Source organism: Phaenicophaeus curvirostris, assembly GCF_032191515.1.
Source record: "Phaenicophaeus curvirostris isolate KB17595 chromosome W unlocalized genomic scaffold, BPBGC_Pcur_1.0 scaffold_34, whole genome shotgun sequence".
In the NCBI taxonomy this organism is placed as follows: domain Eukaryota; kingdom Metazoa; phylum Chordata; class Aves; order Cuculiformes; family Cuculidae; genus Phaenicophaeus; species Phaenicophaeus curvirostris.
This window is the reverse complement of record NW_027206663.1, coordinates 3,517,401-3,529,755: the sequence shown is the minus strand read 5'-3', so window position 1 is coordinate 3,529,755 and position 12,355 is coordinate 3,517,401. Positions and strand designations below refer to the sequence as shown.

The following is a 12,355-nucleotide window of genomic DNA, read 5'->3' as shown; positions in this document are numbered from 1 at the left end:
TACAAATAATCCTATTGCCAATATTTAGGAATATAGGATAGAATCATAGAATCATAGAATCACCAGGTTGGAAGAGACCCACCTGATCATTGAGCCCAACCATTCCTATCAAACACTAAACTATGCCCTTCAGTGCCTTGTCCACCTGTGCCTTAAATTCCTCCAGGGAAAGTGACTCAACCACCTCCCTGGGCAGCCTCTGCCAGTGCCCAATGATCCTTTCTGTGAAATTTTTTTTCCTAATGTTCAGCCTAAACCTCCCCTGGCAGAGCTTAAGGCCATTCCCTCTTGTCCTGTCCCCTGTCACTTGGGAGAAGAGGTCAGCACCCTCCTCTCCACAACTTCCTTTCAGGTAGTTGTAGAGAGCAATGAGGTCTCCCCTCAGCCTCCTCTTCTCCAGGCTGAACAACCCCAGCTCACTCAGCCATTCCTCATATAACACTATTTATCTTAGCTTACCTTAGAATGGAATGGAATGGAATAGAATAGAATAGAATAGAATAGAATAGAATAGAATAGAATAGAATAGTTCAGTTGAAGGGACCTACAATGACAATCTAGTCCAACTGGCTGATCAATTCAGGGATGACCAAAAGTTAAAGCATGTTAGTAAGGGTATTGTCCAAGTGCCTCTGAAACAGACAGTCTTGGGGCATCGACCACCTCTCTAGGAAGCCTGTACCAGTGTTCAACCACCCTCTCAGTAAAGAAATGCTTCCTCAAGTCCAGTCTAAACCTCTCTTGATGCAGCGTTGAACCATTCCCACACGCCCTGTCACTGGACACCAGGGAGAAGAGATCAGCACCCTCTCTGCCTCTCCCCTTCTCCACCTCAGGAAGCTGCAGAGAGCAATGAGTCGCCCCCCAGCCTCCTTTTCTCCAAACTGGACAACCCCAAAGTCCTTAGCTGCTCCTCATAGGACATGCCTCCCAGCCCTTGCACCAGCTTTGTTGTCCTACTCTGGACGCATTCAAGGACCTGAACATCCTTCATAAATTGTGGGGCCCAGAACTGCACACAGTACTCAAGGAGGAGCTGCACCAACACCAAATACAGTGGGATCATTGCCTCTTCTGATCAGCTGGTTATGCTGTTTGATGCACCCAGGATGCAGTTTGCCCTCTTAGCTGCCAGAGCACACTGCACATCCATGTTTGAGCTGCTCTCGACCAGCACCCCCAGATCTCTTTCTGCAGGGCTGCTCTCCAGAAAGCTTAGATTATATAGATTGCTACAGTTCAGCAGCAGCTATGAACTGTGCTGTGGAAACCAATTATTTTTCTTTGAATTAGGTTTTATTTTCAGTCTTAGTCTGAAGTGTTGCTTATTTTATAAATTCACGTACATTCTTTGTTTTGTTCCCTTTTATATTACAATTCATTGTTGATTGAGGAAGTTCTTTAAATTCCAACCTCAGTACTGTTATGTTGCAGAGTAAACATTGGACTGCCTAGTTGTCTAGCACCAGTAAGATAGTAAGATTCATCTTTAGAAACACTCCTTACAATTTTAATGTCCTAAGTGAGGTTTAAAAAAAAGGTTTCTTTAGAATGCTTAGAAAACCCTTTTTCTTGTTAGCTGAAAAGACACATTAGCTGGTAAATAGAGAAAACCGGACCCTGCTACAAAGAGGCCTCTTGCTTAAAGAATGCCATAGCAACCCCTTTCTCTTCTATAGTTTGGGGTTTTTTTTTCTTTTTTTTTTTTTACTTAACCAGGGTATGTTAGCACCGAGGTGTTTTGTCAAAAGGATATAGAAAGTCGATTCGCTGAACATAGAAGGACTATGTACTGCCCTTAATCCATATGTGCAACTCCTAAAGAGTGGAGTTTTTTTTATCTTCTGGTGTCAGTTTTAACAAGAGTTGTTTACATGGTGATGAGATCAGCAGGGGATTTATGTTTAGTTGTAAACCCTGTTCACTCAGATGCGGGCTCCTGAACTGTACATTCACATATCCTTTCTCATAAACAGATACCCTCCTGCTATGGTATCAAAGAAGAGACCATCTGGAATCCATTTCACCTTTCAGCTCGGCAAAGGATTGTTGCTATTACACAGTAGGCTTATCTTTTGCATTGGAACTCTGTTGTTGGAGAATCAAAAGTAACATATAAACCAGATCTAAATGCCCATAAAGTTTTATCTTCTTTGTGGCTGATGTTGTAAACAAAAGTGAGCTGGAGTCAAAGTGGAAGTTCTAAGCAATCCGTATGGTCGTAGTGAAGGAGCTGTTAATATGGTCTACACCTCTATTAGAGTCTGCTTCCTCCATGATACTGAAATATGTTCCCTTTCAGTGGAAATCTCAACTTCACTTTTACAATGGCAAGATGGCTATAAAACTGCAACACAGATTTCATTTTGTTTCATGGAACGCTTGTAGTTCATGCACCACTGCAATAACTGTTGCACCTCTTAAAATTGACTAGAACAGCTTTATATATTTCTCATAGCAGTGTTCAGGAAATACGGATTACTCCAAAGGGAATTAGGTGGAATGAAGGAAAAAATGATATAGTTTTAATTTTTGCTCTTTAAATAACATTTCCAAGCTAACTTCATAATTTAAATTGTGGTTCTGTATTGTGAGAGAAAATAGTTAATGTTTTTTAGCTATGACTTAACATTTCTATGATTCTTCTTTACTTCCATAGTAGACCAAGTCATAACAGTTACATTTCAAACAGTTTTAAATACAAATGGATTCAGTGTCATTGCTAAGTCCATAATAAAAATTATTTTAATGGTACAAGGAGGTAAACAGGGTATTTGATTTAGTAAAAAACCACAATTGTTCCACAGTAAGCTATTCTATATGTGTGGATCTTTCCAATTTGGTATGCCCTCCTTATACTGTGTCCAGCACTTTGGATGAATTAGTCCCACTTCACAGAAGTTAAAATAATATTGAAATCCTATCAGCTGGCGCTGACCAGTGGTTACGTTTTCCACAGGGTAATGCATTTGCAAGGACGTCAATCTCATTCTTCTGTGTGGCTGTCTTCAATGGACACTTTTCCACAACAATAACAAGGCACATTCTCATGCTTTCTGTGGGTCAGTGTCCTTGGCAGGTCTTGCAGCACATCTGTCTGAAGTATGCTTGACTGCAGAACTTGAACTTCAACACCAGTGAGCAATATGCCACTTCGTTCACATCTTTGCACTCTAATAATTAAGGGCATTAAAGAGAAAAAGTCGGAAATAAAAATTAAAGTACAAAGAAAATTTGACATTTAAGATGCTGCTTCTCTATCCATCTACCTTGCCCTCTTTGTAACTACTCTTTCTAGTGCAAACAATATATTTTAAAAAGCCATAAAAATGTTTGTGGAGCTTCTCTCCTACACATTTAGAAGTGTGCCCACTTTGTCTTGAAAGAATCAACATTTATCGGGTTAAATGATCACTTCAGACAGCTAGGAAATACAAATAATTTTTCTTACAATACTTTCATGTCTTTTTTCTCAGGAGTTATTTTATCCATCCATGAGAAGTTACCCAAAATCTAACACAATTCACACTATTTGGTACCATGCCTGCACATTTGTAAGAAACCTTGAAATAGAATATGCATTGCAGCTAGCAAGAAAGCAACAAGTGTTATAAATAAAGGCACCAACAGTGTGTGTTCAGTGACTGGACTAAATGGTGGATTATACTTCAGGTTTGGTTCCATACATCCACACTGTCTTCTATGCAGGAAGAAAAGGCATTTTAATATCTGTAATAGACATGTAAGAGAGTTTTTTCATACTTGTGCTTGTTTCCTGTATGCTGGGCTTACTGCCTCAGCAGCCCTTATCATACTGGCAGGTAACTTCCAGGAAGCGAGAACAAAGCAGAAGAGTGATTACTTCTTTTCCATCCCACACAGGTTGTATCTAAAGTGACTTGTGGGTGTACATTACAGGAGCACTACCGGTGTATGCTGTGGTTCTCCTCAGGCTCAGTTTTCTTTCTGTAGAAAGGTGAGAATAGGGAATGGAATAGTTTGGTCCATGCCCAGTTCTTTGATTATAGCTGGAGGTACAGCTGTATCTGAGAGCTCAACAGTATGCTCAGGTTCTACAGTTCAGGCGTTGCTACTGCAGAATTGCTTTGCACTGGAGTGACTATTGATAGGTGCCTGATAGGGGATTTTTAGTTAAAAGCATTTGCACAGTTTCTTCCAGACTGATATTAAAACAGGACATTGACAAGGAGCCTTGCTTCATGTATAGGAAAATGGAAGAGATGTATACAGACAAAAAACAAGTTTCAATTGCAATAATGAAATGGTGGGAAGAATGAATTTAGATTAATTTATCAGAAAATATTTTGTCTCAAAATAATACTGTAAAGTTTTACTGTTTTTAAGGGTGCATTTGATACTGACTTCCTCCTACAATCTTTCTCAAATTACAACAGCTATAAAGAAAATGTGAATAAAAAGGAGAGAAACTAGCAGTACTTCGACTATAACCATATTTTGCATTGATATGATATCTAGAAGTGAAGACTGAAGGCCAGGATGCTGTTGCTCCAAGGCCTGGCAGAACAACAGTCCCTGACTCTGAGATGTATGTAAGCCAAATATGAAAGAGACAACAAACAGACACAGCAAACATAGAAAAAAGTAATAATGAAAAACCACAATAATAATGTACAATTCTTCATCTACTTCTATTTGTCTTCCTTCTAGTACAGTATTTTTGCTCCAGAACAGGTAGTTACGAACAGTGCATTAAGGTTGCAAGCATACCGTAGTAGCAAGTTAAGTGCAGGTGAGTATTTTTAGTATTTGAACCTAGGAAAGCATTAGTGAGGTTGAAATTCAGGGTCTGTACTGAATGGCATTTCCAATAATGGCAATGTGCATGTTTCTAGCTAGACTGATTTAAACTTTCATTTCATTAATACAGATATCGTGCTTTCATTGTAATGTTTTACTCCACCTACCCAATATTTTATGTACTACTTTTCTACTTTTTTTAATTGTCAATTTGTAAATGAAGTTGGATGTCAGCAGAAAAGACATTGAATGTAGCTGGTTGAAACAGACATATTTCTCTATCAGCATGGTCATTATTTTATTTCAAAAACTCTTCCCAAAAGAGGTCAAATATCTTCCACAAATATTTCAGGTTATTGTGCTTGTGGAGATATGCTCATGCCTGGCCAACTCAGAGTGCAGGCCAAAGAAGTCTATCTAGAATACTATGTAAGTGATTTTTAATTTGTGGATCCCAAAAATTTTCCAGTGAAAATGTAGGTCCCTGGAAAACACTACTGCAAACAGGCTTGCTTTTCATAGTTTCCCTGAACAGTTCTACTTTAAAGTTGTCCATGGCCACCTAGTGTCCATAGATCACACACAGAAAATTCCCAATTGAATTCATATATTGGAGATCAGTGTATTTTCCTGATAATATCAAAGAATCAGTAGCATAATGATCATAAATAAGAAGATGACTTTTTAATCTTGAACTTAAGAGGAGACTGAGACTAGTTATGCACTTAGAAGTACTTTATTACTTCCTTCCTTTGGAGAAAGGCATCTGTTTTTGTAAATAAAGCATCAGTTAGCCTTCGAGCTTCAAAGGGCAGAATGTTTTCTAGACTGATAACCATAGAATAAAGATTATTTAAGAGCATAAAACATAAAAATGAGAATTAAAATAACCAAGTAAAAGTCTGTTGTGGAGGTGTTTTCAAATGCCAACATGGAATGATAATCCTCTATGTAAAATTAAAACTTCCAAGCAGTAAATTAAAGTGCTCATAGTGAATCAACAGTGTATTTTTGTGAAGATTTTAGTATGCTGCTTTTCATTACAGACATCTCAGTTTGACAGACTTTTATGACAACTTTGAATCTATGGCATGAACCTGAATAGATACAGAAGGTATTATATGAACACCAAATCAGAGAAGACTGTAGCATAAAGTTGCCTTTTTTGATTTAAAATCAGAATATTTGTTCCATACAAATAGAATATTAAACTTTGGTGCATTTTGAGAACCTGTGTGAAAGATACTCCATTATATACTGCACAGAGATTAAATACATTAAAAGGAGCAGCTTTAGTGACATTATGAAGTCAAGCACTCAAAATTTAGGGAATACCTGTTTTAAGAGAACTATTATTGTTGTGCAATCTTTCTTTATTTTTGGACATGTGTGCATTGGTAATTTTTGATTCCTCTTCCCATTCCACACAAAATGTAATGTACTCATTTGGTGAGCAACTATTCTAAATTTTTACAATCAGTAAAAATTTTTACTGTCTAGCACTCAAATTTACTTTGATGACAGAATTTCCTAATACGTTGACTTGGACAATTTATGAGTGCGGATCTGGAGCCTTTAATAAACATTAATAAGCTTAGTTTGACATTATTATCTAATGCATCCTTTAGCAAAAAAATGTTATGATAAATTTATATAAAAGTAAGTCAAAGTATAAGAACAGGCTTGTAGCACCATGCAGCATTAAATCTGTGGTCCCAGTCTTTCAATGACATGTGATCAACTATTTTTGCCACTATGTTGTTATGTTAACCACTTATGGACTAGGCAACAGTTCAGTGGATGAGAAGTATATCATGCTCTCCCTGCTATGATGGACATTTCCACTGAACCAATAAAGAGACTGGAAAACCAATGAGACAAAACTATAGTATTTTGTCCATGACTTATGCTTTATATTTTAAGGGCGTGGTTTTTTAAATGAAGAACCTGTATTTAGGTTTTTATTGACTTCACCTTTGAACTACAATGGCTAATTATGAAATAATTGTAAAAGATTCATTCACAGTCTGAGACATGACATAACGTAGAATTTTACTAATTAATTAATGCAGTAAGACTGACCATGTCACTTTACTGTTTCCAGAATAAATTATATTAAGATGGCAAATTTATCTTCTGTGTTGGAAATGGGAGTATTGTCACATTTACTTTCACACTGCTGCATTGATGGTGGTCTAAGTGCTTCTGGACACTCACTGGATGCTTGTCTGGTATATGAGAGGCACTGTAATATTCGCATCTGTTGCCCAAGACCACACTGTGCAGTACACTAAAAATAAGAGGTTAAAAAAGTAAAACAACTTGGATCCAATTTTTAAATGCAAAACAAGATAACAAGAAAGCAAATAAGAACAGTACACACATATAAATTAAAAAAAAAAGCATCTGAAGAGATTTGGTTAATGCATAAAATAACAGCTTAGATTTTTTGAGTTTTTGACAGTATATGCAATCAATTGACTTTTAAAGAAAATAAAACACAGTGCAATGTTAGCTTCCTGAACAGCTTGGATTTGAGGTATGAGAATATAATTTATACAATTTCATATACTGTGCCTGAGTTTTGTTGCATGTTTTCAAGAGAGAAATCATTTACTTTAGAACAAAGAAGAATAACCAAGGAGAACAACAATTCAAATGAGCTAGAGGACTTTTCTATGGAAAAAGGAAAGTATCTTTTAAACAAAAATATCTTGCTGTTTCAAAATATTTTTTAATTTCTGTAACTGGTTTTAGGACATATCAATTTAAGATAAATGTGCACCTGGACAACTAGCATAAAAGAAAAGTCAATTAGACTGTAATACCACAAATTATTGTCCTGTGGTTAGTTAAGCCAATATGTTTTATTTTCATTAGTGGCAAATTACTCAGCAAACTTAGAACTGAAATATCAAGTCATTGTTTAATAACAGGTCATTGATCATAACTGAGATGCAAAAACATAATGAAAGAAGGATATTCAGTATATCCTATTTAGAAACACTGCGTAATGGCAGTACAGTTCAGCCTGTGCTGTAGCAATTTAGATTCCTGTCTGGTATTTAAGTGTATTTTATGAAAAATTATATAGATCTCAGAAAGTTTTTTGGGTGGCTATAAATCTTAGTAAAATTTTAATTGGCTTTGTATTTCCATCATGTTTCTCAACTATGTTAAATGTGTTTTAAAAATACTAAATCTTGCAACACTGCTGTATGCCAAAATCCTATTCTAAAAAGCTGTAATAAGAACTATTTAATTTTTTTAAAAAAGCATACAGAAATTCATCCAGTAGAAACTAGATTATTGACAGAAAATTCTTTATAGTTCAGCAGACAATTATCATTCAAAATCACATTTCAGTCTGAGACAAACAGGCTTTTGCTTCAGTCATGAGAACCATTCTTATCCATTTCCAGCAACGTCTTATCCTTAAATGTACTAATGTGTAGGAGACTAATCAAAAAATACTGTCTATATCTTAACTATCTTACCTGTCCCCAGTCTCCAGTAATCCAGCGAGGAGGAGGACATCGGCCTAAACTACAGCGGATGTGGACTGGAGGTTTGCTTTCCTCTGGGCATTGTGAGGCTGGAAAAGTTTTTAAAAGATCACTGCTTTTGCACAGAACAATTTGATGTTTGAATCCTGGGCCACACTTTGGTGTGCACTGAAAAAATATTGATATAAATGAATAATGAAAATCTCAGTAAATGTCAATTAAAGTGTCAGAAATGCTATTATGGAAAACGGGAGAATATATTTATGTTCTTATAATTAAACTATAAACACAAATTTAATGATAATTTAAAAATGTTCAGAAACACAGACAAGCTGGCTGATGATTACTTTATTTAGTTAAAGTTTTAATTTGATAAAAGTAGATTTCCTTTGCTATTTATATTTAGGCTATTGCATTACTATTTACTTTTATATATAAAAAGCCTTTAGGTTAGGTTTAGGAAAAGCACTTTGCTACACAGTAGAAAGGTCTGCCAATGTTACATTATTATGAAACAAACTTGAGTGTGCATTTCAGAAATTAAGGGAGAACTCTGTTCTTAATATGACCTTAGTAGAGTCTTTCTCCACCTCACTTAGAGACCACTGAGCTACAATGAACACATCTTTCCCCAATAAACATAGGGAAAGATAAATGCTTTACTGGACTCCACAGAAACCAGATTATTGTTTCAGATAGAAATACTGTACTCTCTTCCCTACAATACATGCTTTTCTCTCCTTTCCTATTTAAATTTGAATTCTGTTTTCTCACAGTTCTTGGTTTTCCTCCTTTTATTGCTCCTCTGCTCATTCTAACAGCAAGCAGATAACAAAACATTAATTTGAAAAGAAGCAGATCTGAAGATCTCTGCTTTTCCTCCTCTTTCTTCATATTGGTTCCCCCCACCTTCTCCTTCCTTTTTCATACTGACTATTAACTGTCATTTACATTAGCATAATTCCAGAACAGGGAAGAGACAAGGGCTAACAAAATTAAGACCTTCCTCAAATCAGTCCCTCTTTAACATCTGAGCAGGAGTTTTGGCAAGCACAGTTTTAGAATTCCCTATAGGCATGTTTACCTTTAACCTGTAAACATATCTGCACTATTTGAATCAGAATAAATTTCTGATAAATTTAATCCTACACACAGATTGTTAAAGCTGTCAAGAGTGGAACTGCTTTCATATGAAAGCAGCAGCAGAGACAAAAAACTTATCTGGGAAATAATACTATGTGGAATTGAAGAAAAATTCAAGAGTTGGCTTGCTGAAGACCTTCCACCCATCAAAACAGGTCATTATATAATTGGGGGAAAAAGAAAAAAACCCAAAATTCACTTTCAGAAAATGACTTGAGTGATCCAAACTTTAATGTTGTATGCCTAATTCATATCTGCCTAACTTAAAGACACTTTAAAGCAGTTCCACAGGACTATGTAAGGTATCAATATTCCCTATACATAAGTAAAGGTGTATATATACATATACAGTGAGACTGAGTGCATCCTCAGCAAGTTTGCTGATGACACCGAGCTGAGTGGTGTGGTTGACATGCCTGAGGGATGGGACATCATACAGAGGGATCTGGACAGGCTTGAGAGGTGGGCCTGTGCAAATCTCATGAAGCACAAAAAAGCCAAGTGCAAGGTCCTGCACCTGGGTTGGGGCAATCCCAAGCACAGTTACAGGCTGGGCGGAGAATGGATTGAGAGCAACCTTGAAAAGAAGGGCTTGGGGATGCTGGTGGATGAGAAGCTCAACATGAGCTGGCAATGGGTGCTTGCAGCCCAAAAAGGCAACTGTATCCTGGGCTGCATCTAAAGTAGTGTGGCCAGCAGGGCGAGTCCCTGTACTCTGCTGTCAGGAGACCTCACCTGGAATCCTTCATTCAGTTCTGGAATCCTCAACATAAGAAGGATATGGATCTGTTGGAACAGGTCCAGAGGAGGGCTACAAAGATGATCCGAGGGCTGGAGCACCTTCCCTCTGAGAACAGGCTGAGAGAGTTGGGCTTGTTCAGCCTGGAGAAGTGAAGGCTCCGGGAAAAACTTATAGCAGCTTTTCAGTACCTGAAGGGAGCCTACAGGAAAACTGGGGAGGGGCTCTTTGTTGTCCCTCTTTATTTATTTCTTGTGTGAAATGCTGGCTAACAGCAGGGAAAAAAATATGTTGTTCTGCATGTAGGACATGACATATTTTGAGATTCACTGTGCAGTTTCTAAGTTTCTTGAGCTCCTGGCCTACACTGAGAAAAATTGCTGAAAGAAATTGCTTAATTACAAGTTTCAAGATATAAAGTTGACAACTTTTTACAGAACTGATTCCCAAAAATATTTTAACCCTAAATAAAACTAAAGAGAGATTCAAGTATAGTCTGGGAAGTAATATCTGGTTTATGATAATAGGTTATTTACAAAACCTGTTACAAATAAAAGATTAAGAAGATAAGGAAAAGCATCTGTATGATAAATTAATGAAAGCAAAAAAATTAAAAAATTCAGAAGTCCACATTACATTTTAGAAAAAGTTACTTTGATATAAAAGCTCACTAAAATGTCATTTCATTCATAATTCCTTATGGAACAAAATCAAACAATTGAGCAGTGCAGCAAATTGACACATTTTACTTTTATTCAAATAAAAACAACATAAATTGGTTGGATGGAAAACTGATTGGATGGCTGACCCCAGAGAGTGGTAGTAAATGGAGTTAACTCCAGCTGGAGGCCAGTTACAAGTGGGGTTCCCCAGGGCTCAGTGCTGGGTCCAGCCCTGTTCAATGTCTTTATCAATGACCTGGATGAAGGCATTGAGTGCACCCTTAGCAAGATTGCAGATGATACTAAGCTGGGTATAAGTGTGGATCTGCTGGAGGGTAGGGAGTCTCTGCAAAGGGATCTGGACAGGCTGGACCGCTGGGCTGAGTCCATTGGCATGAGGTTTAACAAGGCCAAATGCCGGGTCCTGCACTTGGGGCACAGCAACCCTATGCAGTGCTACAGACTAGTTGAAGTCTGGCTAGAAAGCTGCCTGGAGGAGAGGGACCTGGGAGTGTCGGTTGACAGCCAACTGAACATGAGCCAGCAGTGTGCCCAGGTGGCCAAGAAGGCCAATGGCATCTTGGCTTGTATCAGAAACGGCATGGCCAGCAGGTCCAGGGAGGTTATTCTCCCTCTGTACTCGGCACTGGTGAGACCGCTGCTCGAATACTGTGTTCATTTCTGGGCCCCTCACCACAAGAAGGATGTTGAGGCTCGGGAACGAGTCCAGAGAAGAGCAATTAAGCTGGTGAGGGGCTGGAGAACAGGTCTTACGAGGAGCGGCTGAGGGAACTGGGGTTGTTTAGCCTGGAGAAGAGGAGGCTGAGGGGAGACGTTATTGCTCTCTACAACTACCTGAAGGGAGGTTGTGGAGAGCAGGGAGTTGGCCTCTTCTCCCAAGTGACAGGTGACAGGATCAGAGGGAATGGCCTCAAGCTGCGCCAGGGGAGGTTCAGGCTTGACATCAGGAAAAAACTTTTCACAGAAAGGGTCATTGGGCACTGGAACAGGCTGCCCAGGCTGCTGGCTCTTGTTCAGCTGCTGTCAACCAACATCCCCAGGTCCTTCTCTGCCAGGTAGCTTTCCAGCCACTCTTCCCCAAGCCTGTAGCACTGCATGGGTTGTTGTAACCTAAGTGCAGGGCTCTGCACATGATCTTGTTAACCTCATCCCGTTGGCCTCAGCCCATCGATCCAGCCTGTCCAGATCCCTCTATAGAGCCTCCCTACCCTCAAGCAGATCGACACTTCATCCCAGCTTAGTGTCATCTGCAAACTTACCGAGGGTGCGCTCAATCCCCTCATCCAGAACATTGGTATTGAATAGAACTAGACCCAACACTGAGCCCTGGAGACACCACTTGTGACGAGCCTCCAGCTGGAGTTAACTCCATTTACCATCACTCTCTGGGCCCAGCCATCCAGCCAGTTCTTTACCCAGCAGAGGGTACGTCTGTCCAGGCCAATGGCAGCCAGTTTCTCAAGCAGAATCCTGTGAGAAACAGTGTCAAATCTTTACTGAAGTCC

At 38.6% G+C, this 12,355-nt stretch overlaps 1 pseudogene; it reads right to left on the bottom strand.

The window, feature by feature from the left end:
- Positions 1-3,063: 3,063 nt before the first annotated feature.
- The window catches only part of LOC138733780 (A disintegrin and metalloproteinase with thrombospondin motifs 6-like), a 62,290-nt pseudogene continuing 52,998 nt past the window's right edge, over positions 3,064-12,355 (bottom strand).